Genomic DNA, 16,218 nt, shown 5'->3' with positions numbered 1-16,218 from the left:
GGTCTGGCGACTCAGTGAAACTGGGCAAAGGGGATCGCCTCGAAAGCTGAGACCATTAAACCTAAACACCTCATGCATGTCCGGAGAGACGAGTGCCGGTTGTCCCTGAGGGACCTGACCTCGTCCTGAAGTGTCCGAAGCTCGTCTTCCGGTAGGAAGACCTTCGCTTGGACAGAGCCCAGAATCATTCCCAGGTAGGGAAGACAAACCGAAGGACAGAGTCGACTTCGGAATGTTTATGGTCCAACCGAACTCCTGCAGTCTCCGCATCGTGGTGGACAGGTCGGTCACCAGGCTCTGAATGGCGTTTGACCTTATCAGGATATCGTCCAGATACCCCAAGACAGCAATGCCCTATGCTCGTAACAGGGCCAGAACCGGCGCCAGCACCTTGGTAAAAACCCGCGGAGCCGAAGCGAGACCGAAAGGTAACGCCACAAATTGGTAGTGATCCTCCGGAATGGCGAATCGAAGGTACCTCTGGTGACCCTCGAAAATGGGGATGTGTAGGTACGCATCCTTCAGATCGATGGAGGCCATGAATTCCCCCGGACTCAGGGCAGCCACCACTGAGCGCAGGGATTCCATGCGGAACTTGCGAACCCGCACAAAGCGGTTCAGAGCTTTCAAGTCCAGAATCGGACGCACCTTGCCCTCCTTTCTGGGCACAGCAAACAGATTGGAGTAAAACCCCCGAAATCTGTCCCGATGAGGCACCGGAACAACCACCCCAGGTGCAGATCCTGCAAGCGCTCCGGAGACAGCTGAAGATTTGAGGGAAAAAATCTGCCCGCCGGCCGAGAGAGAGATTCGATCTTGTAACCAGATCGAACAATTTCCTGAACCCATCTGTCCCGAATGTGGGTCAGCCAAGGTTGTAGGAAACCGCGCAGACGTCCTCCCACCCCAGAAACTGGTGAGGGCGCCCCTTCAGGCGGAATTGGTATGGGAAGTCGAACCGGACTGGCCGGACTTCTGCTTACCTGCCCACGGCTTCTTCTGGGGGCCTTGGCCTTTGAAGGGTTTGCCCTTGGATTGCGACCTAAAGACACGAAAGGACCCCTGAGAGGGCCTAAACGAGGAATTCCGTTTACCACGGAAGCACTTATGCTTGTGAGACTGGGGTAAGAGAGTACTCTTGCCCCCCGTAACCCCTTTAATCAGAGTATCCAAAGCCTCGCCAAAAAGGCGAGATCCCGCGTAGGGAAAATCCGCCAGCGTCTTGCGAGAAGATTGGTCGACCGACCAACTTTTCAGCCATATCGGACGACGGTTCAGTATCGCCACGCTGGACAGGCGCGCAGCCAAGGGAGCTAAATTCAAGTCCGCATCACACAAGTACATGACACCCTGATGGATCTGATCCACCATAGCCAACGTGGTAGGCGGAGCCGAATCAGCCACCAGGGTGCGCCTGAGCATCTTCGTCCAATCTGCAACAGCCTGTGCCGCCATAATGGAAGCAAAAATAGGCTTCAGCATAGAACCAGCAACCATATAGGCATGACGGGCAAAAGACTCCAGCCTCCTGTCCGTAGGGTCCCGGAAAACCGGGGTATCCTCAGAAGGAACCGCAGTAGCCTTGTTCAAAATGGCCACCGCGTGATCCACCTGAGGCGCCACACACCAACGCTCGTCGGTGGAGGGCGCAAACGGATAAAACAGTTTAAACTTACTTGGCACAGTAAAGGGCTTCTTTAAATTGCGCCACTGCTCATTAACAGTATGATGAAATTCCGCAAGGCAGGGAAAAACCTGCGCTGATTTTCGAGTTCTCTGCGTTCCAAAAGAGGACACCCTAGCAGGAGGAGTAGGCTCATCCTCTAGGTGCAAGGTATCTTTAATGGAGGCAATCAGCTCATTCATGAGTGCAAGCTCTTCAGGCGAGCCAGGGGGAGAAACATCAACCCCCTCCACCTCTGCCTCCCCCTCGGACCCCATAAGGTCCAAAGATGAGCGGGACCCCGAGAAGGGTACGCCAGCCACATCACCCTCTGAATCAGAGGAAATGGATAACCTGGCCCTTTTTGCGGATCGATCAGCCATCAGCATCTGCACCTGAGAAACCAAGGACGCCACCACCACGGCCAGATCAGCCCCCTCGGGGGGTGCAGCAGCCCCCTGGTCCGCCACCAGGGCGGGGGGAAACTTGCTATCCTGAGAATCCATGCCCCAGCAATGAAAAGGAAAAAAGGTACTGGCCCATTAACACCACGGCGAGCGCAGCCCACCGTGCACTACTGTATGCACCGATCCCGCAGGGATAGAGAACACTGAGCAAGGAATGACAGGACAAAGAAGGTAAAAACCTGGAGAGAACACAACAGGCTGCTGCCAACGATCGCTGTTCCCAGAGAAAGAGGAAGTGATGCAATAGCTGGCTGACTGATATAGCCTATGAGGCTCCGCAAACATGGCCGCTCGGCTGAGGCTACAGGAAAATGGCGCCGACATGTGCTCGAACGAGCGCGGCCCGCCAAAATGGCGGCGAATGGCGCCAAAACACGGCGCTGTACAGGGACAGGGGCCGGCCACAGCATATATGCAAAAAAATTGGCGGATCGCAGCAGCGGCCGCCGCACAACACATGTCTGTACCTAAATCTGCACCCAGAGCATAACTCACAGCAGAGCAGGATGGCCCCCCCTCGCAGCCCACAGGCAATGCAGCCATACAGGGATCTGACAGGGAGCCCGCATTTACACAGACATGGGGGGTTCTACACAGCCACAGACTGACACCCACACAGAAGGTCCCCACACAGAAGGTGCTTACCGTACCAGATGGCGTGGGGAGCCGTCTCCAGCGACAAACCGCTATCAAGGCAGACAGGGAGTGCCGCAGCCAGGACGCTTGTGGACTGCAGCCATAGACCGCAGCATGGCGTCCAGTGAGGTAGCCACCTCACAGGCAGCATCCCTGCAGCGAACAGGGATGGGTCGTTCAATGTGCCAGGGCAAACCTAAGCTGAATTGCTTGATGGCAGGCTGGGGATCCATCTGGCACTCAGCCCTGAGATCCAGGGCGGCCAGTCCGAGACCCAGCTCCGCATGAACATCTTCATCCGAAGAACCCTAAACTAAAGCTGACAAAATAACAGCTAGTAAAGAAAAGAAAAATACTTTGAAATAAAATCAAAAAGGGTAGAAGGCTGAGACTGAAGCCCCAGCACAGGAAAGCCTGCTACTCCTAAGCTAGGCAAGATCAAACTGAGTTGGGAATGCTGGTGCAGGGAGGTATTGACTGAGGGGACAGCCCCTAGGGGTGTGTCTATGCTAAAAGCTTTTGTTATTAACAATTCTTGTTGCCTAGCTACTCCTGCGAAGCAAAGGTCAATACCCATTGGTGAAGACTTGTGAGTGGGCGGCGACTGTCGGAGGACTTAAGAGAAATGGGCTACAGGTGCCGCATTCCCCAGGTCAAGCCACTTTTGAACCAGAAACAGCGGCAGAAGCGCCTGACCTGGGCTACAGAGAAGCAGCACTGGACTGGCTGTCCAGTGTCAAGTACCCACAGTCAGTGATGGTCTGGGGTGCAATGTCAGCTGCTGGTGTTGGTCCACTGTGTTTTATCAAGGGCAGGGTCAATGCAGCTAGCTATCAGGAGATTTTGGAGCACTTCATGCTTCCATCTGCTGAAAAGCTTTATGGAGATGAAGATTTCATTTTTCAGCACGACCTGGCACCTGCTCACAGTGCCAAAACCACTGGTAAATGGTTTACTGACCATGGTATTACTGTGCTCAATTGGCCTGCCAACTCTCCTGACCTGAACCCCATAGAGAATCTGTGGGATGTTGTGAAGAGAAAGTTGAGAGACGCAAGATCCAACACTCTGGATGAGCTCAAGGCCGCTATCGAAGCATCCTGGGCCTCCATAACACCTCAGCAGTGCCACAGGCTGATTGCCTCCATGCCACGCCGCATTGAAGCAGTCATTTCTGCAAAAGGATTCCCAACCAAGTATTGAGTGCATAACTGAACATAATTTTTTGAAGGTTGACTTTTTTTGTATTAAAAACACTTTTCTTTTATTGGTCGGATGAAATATGCTAATTTTTTCAGATAGGAATTTTGGGTTTTCATGAGCTGTATGCCAAAATCATCAATATTAAAACAATAAAAGGCTTGCACTACTTCAGTTGTGTGTAATGAATCTAAAATATATGAAAGTCTAATGTTTATCAGTACATTACAGAAAATAATGAACTTTATCACAATATGCAAATTTTTTGAAAAGGAACTGTATACTGTGCAGTAGGGCTGCGCATCTTCACTTACCTCACAATTCGATTACGATTATTAGGGTCACGATTCGATAAGATTCCGCGATGCATCACGATTGCTGCCCATTTCTCATGCCCAGCCCACTGGTTTTCAAAAAGGTGAAAGTATCAGCGCGACTATGTGTGGAGTACAATACTAGTATACAATAGAATACTCGCAGCAGCTATATCAAAATCTGTGAATCACTGCACATAGAAGGATCATAAATGAATAGAAAGATACAGCGCTACTAACATAAATGATGTGCAAAATAAGAAAAAGTGTGCAAATGTTGCAAATATGTGCTGAATGTGCAAGTACAGTCCTGATGTGAGAAGTACTAGATCAAAGGGTATAAAGGTGCTATTAACAAAACCAGCAGTGCAGTAATCCTATTGTGTATAGATCACCCTACTACAATATTTTATAATATGATTATACCAAGTGCATACAAATATCAATAAATAATGTGCAATATATAAAGTGCAAAAAATATATACATCACTTAGAAGCAGTAATAAATATTAATCATAATCTAAAGTGCACTGTGATCCGCTCCGGCACTTTTTTTTTTTTTTCACGGAGCGGATGACACTTGTGTCATCCGCTCTGTATGTCCGCATATCATCCCATCCGTTTGCGGATGACATACGGACATAATGTATGTCTATGGGCATTGCGGATATCAGCGGATGACACCGCTGACATCTGATTTTGCATCCGTTCAGTTTTTTTAAAACCGGAAAAAAAATAGGGTTCTGTTCCGTTCCAAAAAATGGAACAGAACTGAAAGGATGAAAATCGGATGTCAGCGGACATCCGCAATGCCACTGACATACATTATGTCCGTATATCATCCGCAAAAAAATAGGATGATTTACGGACATGCGGAACGCCCGTGTGAAAGGGCCCCAAGTGTGTAAACACAGTCACAGTCCGGCAATCAGCAGGCGGATGGAGTCGGTGTGCGTGTCACTCTGGATTAAGGACTAACCCAATATAATATAGAAGTGCGAAAAGTAGTGCAAATTGGCAAAAATAAATCACAATATATAATAAAGTGCAAGTGACATAGAAAACCTCTAGGGATAATATCAGTAATAGAGGTTTTCTATGTCACTTGCACTGTATTATATATTGTGATTTATTTTTGCCAATTTGCACTACTTTTCGCACTTATATATTATATTGGGTGAGTTCATATATGTTTTATACTACACATTCTTGCTAGCACCTTTTATACCCTTTGATCTAGTACTCATATCAGGACTGTACTAGCACATATTTGCAAAATTAGTGTCAGTGACTCCATTCAGGAACACTTCCAGTGTGTAAGGGTTAATGTAACCTGATGCCTGAGTGACTGATTACCTTATCTCCGGTATTTTCATGTAAGTCTCTCCTCAGTCTCCTGCACTCAGCCAGCAGGGAGGAGGGGGGAGGGGGAAGGAGGAGGAGATCGGCGGCCAGAGGGCACATGACTGTGGAGCGGAGATGTAAAGTCTGTCCAGAGATAAGGTAAAATAAGGCATCAGTTTACATTAACCCTTACACACTGGAAATGTGCCCTGAAACGGAGTCACTGACACCATTTTGTTTTGACTTTTGAGTGCACTGGCAGCCGGGCTGTACTTGCAGAGGCGGGGGGAGCTGGGATTCTAGCACAGAATCAAGTTTTCAGATCAGGAAGGCTAGAAGTCATTTTCTTCTTACTGCAGTGACCATGCCGGATAGTCCGGCTCCCCCTCTCCCTCAGTGTGCTCCCCATCTGCCCTCTTGCCTGGCTCTGACGCTCTCCCGCTTCTCCTCCGACTCGGATGAGGCCTCCTCATCCTCCACCGTCACATCGCCGGCTGGGAAGGCCGTGGCCGCCCAGAACCCTCCCGGGGCCAGAGCACTGATAGCTCCGCTCTCCTCCTCTCCCGCGAGGAGCTCCTTGTTCCACAAGCCCGGCAGCCGCCACCACTCTCATCAAGCGCCAGAACCGCCCACCTCCGGAGTGACGTCATTAGCTAATCGATTTTCCAGTCACCCCGAATCGATGCAGAATCGCAAAGGGTCGCATCGTGATGCATCGATTCGTCGATTATATTCTGCAGGCCTACTGGGCAGTCTCTGAGTATAGTATACCCTGTGTAGGAATTCCACCTGTATCAGCTTATCTCTAGAGGAAATCAATAATTTGGAACTATCTTCAATACAGTCTTCCCGGTCCTCTCTGTCCAGAGAGGGGATTGTCAGTTTTCCAGGCCTCCCAGAGAACTTCCTTTTTAGAGGATTCCACACAAAGTAACACGACAGAGGGGTGGAGAGAGGCTTAGGCAGTAATTCCTGAGCTAGAAGATCCTCGACAGGGTCTAAAGCCAGCCAGGGGGATACTGGGACAGAGCCAAATGCATCAACTAGAAATATCTAAAATACATCCATCTAGGAAACCTAAATTTAGTGGAGAGGTCTCTAAAGGGGAGCAAGGCACCCGCAGAGAATACATCCCTTCGTGCAGTGGACCTCAACTCCGGTCCTCAGGGCCCACTAACAGGCCAGTTTTAAGTATTACCTTAGGGAGATGCAGACTAGAGTACTGCAATCACTGAGCAGCAAATGATATCACCTGGGATGTATTTCAGTTATCTTGCAAACCTGGCCTGTTAGTGGGCCCTGTAGGCCAGGGTTGAGGACCACTGCCGTAGTGTATTGACACCAAACCTCGCCCAAAGTTGGGGGGTCAGGTAACAGCCCAAAATGTGGGAGGTTAGGGTTACCCCAAAGTGGTTGGATTGGAGACCACTGGTACGGTTGTAATAACTGCTTATGTGCGACATTCCAAACCTTAAGAGTCCTTCTGGTGGAGTGTGGAAGTCCAGCATACACCCTAGGGCCCCTATGGGCGAGATTGCCAAGTTCTTTTAGTGAACCCAGAAGAGCAGCCTCTTGACAACTGCTGCATTGGCCCAGGACTGGATAAAACCGTCCCTCCATTTAACTCACTAGTAATGCAGGAGTAGAGAGTTTGGGGGAAATAACTACAATTGAGGCGCAGGCTAAACAAAACCCTGACAAAATTATAGCTTTTCCCCACTAGAACAAAAAAAAAACACACCACAGTTGTAATGTTTTAAAGAAAGCTTGCGTTTAGAAGAAAATAAAATGAAAGCTCCTTTTGCTGACCCACTCCTGAAAATGCTAGGTAATGTGATGGTCCTACAGCTTCAAAATCATGAACCCAGGTAAGTGTGCGGATGAGAAGTTCAGATATCCAACTCTCATCCCATGCATGTTTTGATTACTTAAGAAGAGAGATCTACAACAGAAATTCTTAGTAGATGCTCAAAAAAGGAAGCCTATATAATCCTTTCGCAAACAATATACTGTTTTTGTAGGTTTTTTTTTTTTTTTTTTTTTTTTTTTTTTTTTTTAGTATGGTCGGTTCTACATTTATAATTCAATTTATCTCCCACAATACCTATGACATTTTACTTAGTGTGCCTAAAGCAAACAGACACTTGTGTGGGCGGTGTATGAAGTACCCTCTGTAGTAAAGGTTTTAAACACAATATTCAAGCAGTTTCCCTTTTAAGGGAAAAAAAAAAAAAACACACGCCAAAATAGAAGCCACCAAGCATCCCAAGAAAATCCTTGAGGAAGGTTTAAAGTGATTGTAAGGTCTCAGTTTTTATTCTATAAAAATAGGTGATATACTTACCTGCTCTGTTGAATTGGATTTGCACATGAAAGCCCAGATTCTCCTTATCTGGTCCCTCTTCTGTACTATGCTATGGGAGCACCCGAGCAGAGTCACAGCTCCCTGTGACCATTCAGACACAGATGCGGCCCAGCCCCAATTCTTCTGTCTCCTGATTGGCTAGCCGACTGACAGCAGCAGGCGCCAATGGCGACGCTGCTGTGTCTCACCCAATCAGGAGGGAGAGTCTCGGATGGCCGAGACACTTGTGGACATCGCCAGACAGAGAGGGACCTCAGGTAAGTATTAGGGGGGCTGCTGCAAATAGAAGACTTTAGCTTCATGCATAGAATGCATGAAGATAAAAAAACCTGACTTTACAACCCCTTTAAAGGCAGCCAAAAGTATCAAATAAATCTTTAGAAGTTGTTAATAGCTATCCATAATAAAAATCCAGGATGAGAGACAAAACTGCAGATAAAAGTACAAGCCCCAATTACCTTGTGGCTAGCTACTACAACCACTAGCAAAGGATAGAAGCACAGGAGCTAAGTGGTTGGGGCTATCGCCTACCAGCACTAGGGTTGTCAGGTCAAAACCCAACCTCTACACCACCTGCCCAGAGTTTGCATGTTCTCCCTGTGCCTGCGTATTTCGTCCTAGACTCCAAGCACATGCTGGTAGGGTAATTGGCTCCTGTCTGGCTGTTAGAATAATTGGCTCCATATTGGTACTGTATCAAAAGGAGTAAGGGATCTTGGATTGTAAGCTCCTTCAGGGTAGGAACTGATATGAATGTATAATAAATATGTAAAGCGCCACCTAAATTGATGGTGCTATACAAGTACCTGTAATAAATATCAAAAATAATAAAAAAAAAAAAAAAAAGCACAGGAATAACAAACCCCAATACAGTGAAGCTTCTAGGTGAAATTTGATTGGCCGTTGTGAACAATACCTTGTTACTGTCATTTCCCTATGCTGAGAGTTTACACCAAGTGCTTGTTAGAGGGAAAAGGGTTTTTCTTTATTTTTATTTTCAAAATAAACTGCACTATTTACTCAGCATGAATGTGACTGAGCTGCAATGACCCCTGTGAATGTCAGCAAAAGCCCTCTACTTAAACAGCTTTCACATAATTAGGTTTAATCCATGGCAGTCTAAAAAACAGTTGTGATACATAAAGGGCCTTCATCACTTGAGGACTAGTAGTTGTAACCCTTCTGGCCCCCACCAATTACTACAGAACAGCTATGTTCCTACTTATTTGTTTTTACATACGAAAATGGAATTTGAGCACTCCCCTCTGAAGCAATATTATTCAGTTTTCACACACGAAAAAAAAACAGCATAGTTAGTAATAAAACTACTTAAAATCCCCAAAACTTTATAGATTTGCTGGGCCTGGCAAAATAAAAAGATGGTAGTTGTAATTTATGTTGCACGATAATTGTGCAACTGTTCATCCAATTTACAAATTTTCAGGGAAAAATTAATGTTCATGCAAACAAACACAATCACAAAATATGGTATTTAAACCTATCATCAATAGATGACACTATAAAGAGGAAGTAAGCTTCCATAAGTAACTTTTACCTATAGATAAGCCTATAATAAGGCTTACCTATAGGTAGTGTAATTATCTCATAACGGAGCACAATTTAGGAGATATTTACTGTGCATGCAGCCAGTGACAACACTGGCGCATGCGCTCTGAAGGAACGACCAACTGTGCCGTTCCTTCAGAGCCCTGTGCAGTAATCAGCAGCTCCCATGTGCATGCGTGGGAGTGACGTCATCGCGGCTCTGGCCAGTCACAGAGCTGGAGTCCGCGAACCCGGAAGCAAGACGGGTAAAGATGGGCGCCCCTGCAGTTCTGACATCTTGGTACTGGAACAGCTTCGTTTTAAGGTTTTACTGAAATGTGCTAGTATGCAATGCATACTACAACATTATGTCTTTACCTTGCAGAGTAAGAAGAAGAAAAAAAAAGTCCAGTGGTTTACAACCGCTTTAAAGTGGTTGCAAAGTCAATAGATCTTTTACCTTAACACATTCCCTTCATCAAGGTAAAAAAATTGTCTCAATTGTATCGCCCCCCTCACCTCATTAAATACTAACCCCGGGAACCATTTCAATCCAGCACTGACTGTCTGCAGCGGCACACTCCTTTCACCTCACATGACATGACATGGAGGCAGCAGCAGGAACCAGTGGCTCTTGCTGCTGTCAATCAAATCCTGTGAGGCGGAAGCAGGGAGTTAGGGGCGAGCCGCACTATGTGCGTCTATAGATTCACACAGATCGGCTCAGGAACAGGTCTGCCACCATAGAAAGCGGCTTCCTAAAGGGTTGCACAAAAAAATCGTCATTGGGAGCGCCAGCGTGGGACCCCAGAAAGTGTTTGGTAACGCTTTGTGCAAACATTTTTTATTTATTTTATTTAATTATAATTTACAATCGCTTTAAAGTAGAACTACACTGACAACCCAGCGAAGCTGTGTTCTGGACCGCCCTCACCAGCCGCCAACAGCTTTGGCCCGTATTCTTTTAGGTTTTTGATATTAGGCCATTTTGATTGGCCAGGCCATGCATCCTGTGCATGCCCTGGGGTTCATTCAACTCCGCAGAATTGAAAATGTTAGACAACTGCACATACGCAGCTACTGTACAGTGCTAACAGGCAGGTAATACTTTAGAGCAGGAGAAACATAGTAGGTTCATTCTGTATTAGGGAGCCCGCCTGTTTGCAATTTTTATTTTGTTTTTTTAAGTTCTACTAAAATGCCTTTACAGCGCACCAGTTTAGTTACTGTAAATGAGGGACTTAGAATTATTGCTTCTCTCACTGCTGTGTGAGAACATAGATTTTTCTGTGGCACAATAGTTTGTGTATGCAACTTTTTTATTTTAACACCCATTTATTTTTTTCTTTGTAACTAACTTACTACTGTGATAAGGTGGCTAACAAGACCTCTATGAGAGGACTGGGTGGGTGACAGGTACTCTTTGCAGAGATAAATTAGGGGTCTAATAATCTGACTCATAGGGCATTACAAGACATACAAGCCAGAGGGAGAAACTACAGCGGCTGGCAAGGGGAAGTATGTATGCCGCTGATCAGTGGCTGGGGAGTGGAGAAGCAGCGGCTTTTCAATACACAAGTCACACAAAGGTAAATATGTAAAAGTTTGTTTGACACGCATCTCTTGGCTGAAAAGTTGACTTTTTTTGTATTTGGACAAATTGTGGAAGGATTAAAAACTACCATCAGGTTTTTGCTGCTATCCAGGACTCCATTAAAAGAGGTTGCCTAGGTTGCCTCACTTACTGTCACAATGACAACAGTTTTATTAAGCAAGAAATTAACCACTTGCCGACCGCCGCACGACTATCTACGTCGGCGGTCAGCCCCTCACAGGCAAACTAACGTAGGGCTACGTTGCTTGCTTGTGAGGGTCTAGGGAGCGAGCGCGCGCCCCCGGAGGCTCGCTCCCGCGTGGTCACGGACCCCCCCCGCGCGTGTGACCAGCGGATCCGATGTCCGCCGGCCACTCGGCGATCGGCGGGGGAGAGGGAGAATGTCAGGCAGCTTGTGTAAACAAGCCACCTGTCATTCTCCTCGCTGTAAAGACACTGATCACGCGGATCTAGTATGTAGATCCGTTGATCAGTGTCCTTACAGCTCAAGCCACAGCCAATCACAGTAGAAAGCACGCCCCTAGGGACACACACAGCCCCTCCCTCCCAAATAAAGTTAACTCCTTCACTACCAGTGTATTTTTACAGTAACAGTGCATATATATAGCACTGATTACTGTAGAAATGTCACTGGTAACCCCAAAAGTAGGGATGCACCGAAATTTCGGCCACCGAAATTATCGGCCGAAAATGAGCCTCTCTCATTTCGGCCGATAATGGGTTAACAGTGCCGAAAATAAAAATGGCCGCCGTGGGGAAGGAGGAGGGCGCAGCGCAGCGCAGGGCAGGTTTCAAAAGTCCCGCCTCTGGCCGGCCGTCCGCCTCTTAATAATGTCCCTACTACTCTGTGCATTATGAATGGACATACTAGGCGGGGGGCGGGGCGAGCGGCCGCTATAGAGAGAACTATTGTGATCCTTCACTGTCAGCTCCTCACGTCTATGTATGAATGAGAACTGAACTGAGCTGACACCGGGCGGGGGGGCGGGCGGAGCGGCCGCTATTAGCTGTGACTATGTGAGAGCTTCACTTCCCTGACAGGCACGTATCTCCGCTGACAAGGAAGAGAAGCTCTCACATAGTCACAGCTAATAGCGGCCGCTCCGCCCGCCCCCCCCGCCCGGTGTCAGCTCAGTTCAGTTCTCATTCATACATAGACGTGAGGAGCTGACAGTGAAGGATCACAATAGTTCTCTCTATAGCGGCCGCTCGCCCCGCCCCCCGCCTAGTATGTCCATTCATAATGCACAGAGTAGTAGGGACATCATTGAGAGGCGGTGCCGCCGGCCAGAGGCGGGACTTTTGAATGCAGGAGAGGACACCCGAGGAGGAGGACGCTGAGGCAGTGGGGGAGGGGGGAGGGGAGCTGAGGCAGCTTACCAATGCTATTAGTATTATGAGGCATGAGGGGTTAATTAACACTGGTTGCACTAATGCAGCACAAAGGGGTTAATTACCTGCCACTGGTCAGTCACTAATAGATGAGTGACCAGCAGTGACAATACATTAACCCCTCATGCCTCATAATACAAATACCATTGGTAATTAAATTAACCTCTTGCCAACCCATCACAGTACATATACTGTGACAGGGTGGCAGCGACAGGTGTAGGTGTACGTCGCTGCCTGTTTTTGGTTTATGTCCCTGTTCTATCCATTTCAAATTTTTTCAATTTTTTTTGGGGGAAAAAGTCATTTTCGGTTTCGGTTTTCGGCCAAGGGCATCCTGCATTTTCGGTTTCGGTCCAAAATTTTCATTTCGGTGCATCCCTACCCAAAAGTGTCAAAAATGTCAGTCAAGGGTCCGATCTGTGCGCCGCAATGTCGCAGTACCGCAAAAAAAAAAAAAAAAATCGCAGATCGCCGCCATTACGCGTTAAAAAAAAAAAACAACAAAAATGACAAAAATCTTTCCCTTTGATAGTAAACGCGATAACTTTTGCGCAAACCAATCAAAATACGCTTTTTGCGATTTTTTTTTACCAAACATAGGTAGGATAAAACAAATTGGCCGAAAATGTTAAAAAATTTAGATTTTTACATTTTTTTGGGGGGGGAATTTCATATAAAAAAATGTGAAAAATATTGTTTTTTGCAAAATTGACGCTCTTTTTTTGTTTATAGCGCATGATCAAAAAAATCGCACAGGTGATCAAATACCACCAAAAGAAAGCTCTGTTTGTGGGAAAAAAAGGACGCCAAATTCGTTTAGGTACAGCGTCGCACGACCGCGCAATTGTCCGTTAAAGTCACGCAGTGCCAAAATCGCAAAATACCCCCTGGTCGGAATGGGGGTAAAATCTTCCGGGGCTTAAGTGGTTAAAGAAATTCAGCAGTAGAAGCACGCATGGCAATAAAAAGGGATCAAGCCTTCCCCTAATCTGCTTAAAATCATTTTTAGGCTGCAGTGTTGCAGGTGGAGGATTTTCACTCACTTTCAGTTTGATAAAAATCCTTGTAACCAAGTGAAGTAGGGAGAGCTCTCAAATAGAGCCCCAGATAGCAGTAAAAACCTGAGAAAAAAAGTTCTAATCCTTTAAAGAAGAACTATGGGATGGTGATTAAATTTGCACAAAAGTCCAGTACAGTAATCCCCCGCTACATCACGGTTCAGTTTTTGCGGTCCCGGTAATTTGCGTTTTTTTGGAATGTTATTTTACTATATAAATCATTAAAAATGAAAGATTTTTGTGTTTTTCATAGCTCTTGCTCTGTCTCCAAGTATCCTTTATGTGTTTAAATGAGTTTCTATTGTTTTAAAAGTGTGTTTAAAGACCTTAAAATGCTTTTACACGTACAGTGACAGTAAAAAAATCATGCCTACAATGCATTTTAATAGGGTTTTTCTATTTCGCGGAATTTCACTTTTCGCGGCTGGGTCCGGAACGTAACCCCCGCAATGGAGGGGGGTTTACTGTATAGTCAGTTAAGCAAAACAGCTGACATTATATTGGTTACCACTGCATACATGGTCTCAAACTCACTGTTTTACACTGTGCTGTTAAATACCATCATTCTGCTCTGAAACTCTGGAGTTGTGACGTCACTTCCTATTAGTGTTGATCGTCGTTCACCTAGACTACACATTCGGGCATGCCCTGGGATATAGAGACTGTTTGGGGGAATGTGGACATGTGTGCGGTGGATCACAAGTGTGCTACACAGAGGCTCCATCCACCCACAACGCTGTGCCCTGCTTTGCTCTCCCTTATTTTAAGCCAGTATATAGTACAGGGTTTCTCTACAGTGCAATATGGGAAGCGGACGTGATAAGGCTGGCTTTCACTGAGCATTGCACAAACTGAACTGAGTGAAGTGTCTGGTCATTGGAGGCGGGATAGACCATGAGTTTACTGTCTGGGTGGTTTAAATCAGGAGTCTGAGGCTCCTGGGTCCACCCAAAGCAGCATGAATACGTCCCCTGCCATTACTAAGAACTACAGTGGGGATTGTACAAGACAGGAGGCTGAGAGGATAGATGGCAAATTGGCCACTGGTCTTGTGAACAGGATATGAGGGGGACAGAGGGCTCTTTACTGAGCAAATACAGCTGGATTCTTCGCAGAAAGGTGGACTATGCTCTGTAAGACTAACAAATGATTTAAAAAAGGTATGGAAGCACATATATATATATATATATATACACACACACACACACACACACACACATATATACATACACACACACACACACACACACACACACACACACACACACACACACACACACACACACACACGCACACACGCACAGTGGGTACGGAAAGTATTCAGACCCCCCTTAAATTTTTCACTCTGTTATATTGCAGCCATTTGCTAAATTCATTTAGGTTGATTCTTCTTCCTCGTGAATGTACACATAGCACCCCATACTGACAGAAAAACACAGAATTGTTGACATTGTTGCAGATTTATTAAAAAAGAAAAACTGAAATATCACATGGCCCTAAGTATTCAGACCCTTTGCTGTGACACTCATATTTAACTCAGGTGCTTTCCATTTCTTCTGATTATCCTTGAGATGGTTCTACACCTTCATTTGAGTCCAGCTGTGTTTGATTATACTGATTGGACTTGATTAGGAAAGCCACACACCTGTCTATATAAGACCTTCCAGATCACAATGCATGTCAGAGCAAATGAGAATCACGAGGTCAAAAGGAACTGCCTGAAGAGCTCAGAGACAGAATTGTGGCAAGGCACAGATCTGGCCAAGGTTACAAAAAGATTTCTGCTGCACTTATGGTTCCTAAGAGCACAGTGGCCTCCATAATCCTCAAATGGAAGACGTTTGGGATGACCAGAACCCTCCTAGAGCTGGCCGTCCGGCCAAACTGAGCTATCGGGGGAGAAGAGCCTTGGTGAGAGAGGTAAAGAAGAACCCAAAGATCACTGTGGCTGAGCTCCAGAGATGCAGTCAGGAGATGGGAGAAAGTTGTAGAAAGTCAACCATCACTGCAGCCCTCCACCAGTCGGGGCTTTATGGCAGAGTGGCCCGACGGAAGCCTCTCCTCAGTGTAAGACACATGAAAGCCCGCATGGAGTTTGCTAAAAAACACCTGAAGGACTCCAAGATGGTGAGAAATAAGATTCTCTGGTCTGATGAGACCAAAATAGAACTTTTTGGCCTTAATTCTAAGCGGTATGTGTGGAGAAAACCAGGCACTGCTCATCACCTGTCCAATACAGTCCCAACAGTGAAGCATGGTGGTGGCAGCATCATGCTGTGGGGGTGTTTTTCAGCTGCAGGGACAGGACGACTGGTTGCAATCGAGGGAAAGATGAATGCGGCCAAGTACAGGGATATCCTGGACAAAAACCTTCTCCAGAGTGCTCTGGACCTCAGACTGGGCCGAAGGTTTACCTTCCTTGTTGGAATGACCCTAAGCACACAGCTAAAATAACGAAGGAGTGGCTTCACAACAACTCCGTGACTGTTCTTGAATGGCCCAGCCAGAGCCCTGACTTAAACCCAATTGAGCATCTCTGGAGAGACCTAAAAATGGCTGTCCACCAACGTTTACCATCCAACCTGACAGAACTGGAGAGGATCTGCAAGGAGGAATGGC

General features: G+C 46.5%; 1 protein-coding gene across 4 annotated transcripts in view; it reads right to left on the bottom strand.

Moving 5' to 3' along the window:
* Positions 1–16,218, bottom strand: part of ATAD2B (ATPase family AAA domain containing 2B) — a 346,270-nt gene that overhangs the window by 232,327 nt on the left and 97,725 nt on the right. The window lies entirely within an intron of this gene.

The sequence above is a fragment of the Pelophylax lessonae genome (genome assembly GCF_965119305.1).
Source record: "Pelophylax lessonae genome assembly, chromosome: 3".
NCBI lineage: Eukaryota > Metazoa > Chordata > Amphibia > Anura > Ranidae > Pelophylax > Pelophylax lessonae.
This window is presented reverse-complemented; position numbering and strand designations above follow the sequence as displayed.